Source organism: Octodon degus, unplaced genomic scaffold, assembly GCF_000260255.1.
Source record: "Octodon degus isolate 3935 unplaced genomic scaffold, OctDeg1.0 scaffold00159, whole genome shotgun sequence".
NCBI classification, from domain to species: Eukaryota; Metazoa; Chordata; class Mammalia; order Rodentia; family Octodontidae; genus Octodon; species Octodon degus.
In genome coordinates this window covers 2,774,490-2,776,395 of record NW_004524735.1, presented here as the reverse complement: position 1 = coordinate 2,776,395, position 1,906 = coordinate 2,774,490, and positions in this window count along the sequence as shown.

Genomic DNA, 1,906 nt, shown 5'->3' with positions numbered 1-1,906 from the left:
TGTCTCCATAGGTCATGGAGATTTGAGGGGTTTCCCTTTAAAGAACAAGGAGTGGACAATTATCCAGGCAGCTGGTTCCTTATTCATCAATTTGTGTCCATTTGCCAGAGAGGACTTAGGGTGTAACCCTCAGGGATTCACCCCATGAGGTGTGAGGGAGGATGTCTTACACATGCGGAGCACTGTTTAGCTGTTTGTCAAGCGTGCTGTTGAGTGCAAAGGAACTGCTCAATGCAGAAGGACTTTGCTGGAAGGTGGGATGGGAGGCAGAAGCCAGCGGAACGGTGTCCGAGGGAGTAGCGGTGGCAGCAGCCAGTAGTAGTCTGCTTAGAGCAGCATGTCCCGTAATGCAAGGCCCCCGCAGTTGGGAATGGGAATGCAAATGACCCATAAAATGGGACATGGCGTGGCCAAATGGAAGCTAGAGAAAGTAAAGGAGATTAAAAAAAAGTCCCTAGTTAGTGGGGAGGGGTGTGTGTGGCAGCTTCAGTGTGGTACGTCAAACCCAAGCATGAGCACTGTCTGAGAAGAGGTTAATTGGAGGGGATGAATGGCCTCATACAGCCCACACAATGCCCTGCAGTTCAGTCTTTTGTGCAAAAGAAAAACCTGTAACTGTTTCCTGTTTCTGGCGCCCTGCGCCTTCACTCACTGCTTCAGCCCCTGGCTGCGGCTCCCCCCCACCGGCCCAGGTCTGTGGGTGAGCTCCCCAGTGGCGGCTCCTCGACCTGAGGGGAGCGCTGTTGGCCCTTGGTCTTGCTGACTGGCAGCGAGGCTTCTGGGGTGGTGACCTGGAGGGGGTCAGGGCCTGCCTCGCTGCCTGGCTGGGCTCCATTTCTGGGTCAGCTTGGCTGGCTCCCGCCTCCCCCAAGGTGCAGTCACAGGCGCCATCGTTTCCCTCACGTTTCCCTTGTCCAGTTTGGGCTGTTGTGGCTCCTACAGCTCCAAGCCAAGTGCAGGCTACAAGGGGCCGTGGCCACGGTGGTGGGTCTGTGGGTAATTGAGGCGTGGCAGGGACATCCTGTGTGAGTCTGCCTAGGGCCAAAGGGTGCGGCCCTCTCTCCGCTCAGCCTGTGTCCCTCCAGCTGCCTGTGTGGGCCCTGATCTACCCACAAATAAAAAGCAAAGTCCCTTCCACAGTAAATAATCTCCAAGACTTACACGTGCCTTAGCTATTTCTTTTCTCTTCCCCACGGCTCCTCCTTTTTCTGATTGAGTAAAGTTAGAGTCTTTAGCCTCTATGGGAGTGAGTGTTGCTTTTTCTGCTTGGGACTTAGTTTTAATATAGAGCTCAGAGCTGAATCCTCTGTGGTCATCTCCTTAGGTGCAGGACTGTGGAGACGCTCCCTGACCCAGGTCCACAAAGGAAAGCTAGCGCGGGAATCCACGCTACAACGAGGATGTGCGTACACACCTGCCGCGCTTGAGCACCCGCGTGCCTCGTGTTCAGCGCTCTCCCTTTTGTTTCTCGTGCCCCTGCTCTGCTCTTCTGGCACTAGAGAGCCTGGTTTTCTTTTTGGCTCCTCTGAGCCCACTTTTCTCTTTGGTCCCACTGAGGCCATTCTTTTCCTTAGCTTCTCTGGTGCCTGTTTTTTCCTTTGGTACTAAGTTCCCAGAGGGTGAGGATGAAAATAAAAAGGCAAGAATCAGAATACTGAAAACTGAAGTCGTATGGAGTCTTCTGACCTGAAGGGAGAAGAAAAAAGGAGGAGAAGGAGGAAGGAGGGCTCCAAAGGCCATAACATTTATTTGTATACTCAGGAGGTTGAGTGTCACGTGAAATTGCTTTGCCTAATACTTATCCATGTGGCTTGACTCAGGCACCCAGTGTCCTGAGGCTGGAACAGCTTATCCCTGTGACTCCCCTCTGGGGCTCTGTGTTCTTGTCTTTTTTTTTTTTTTTTTT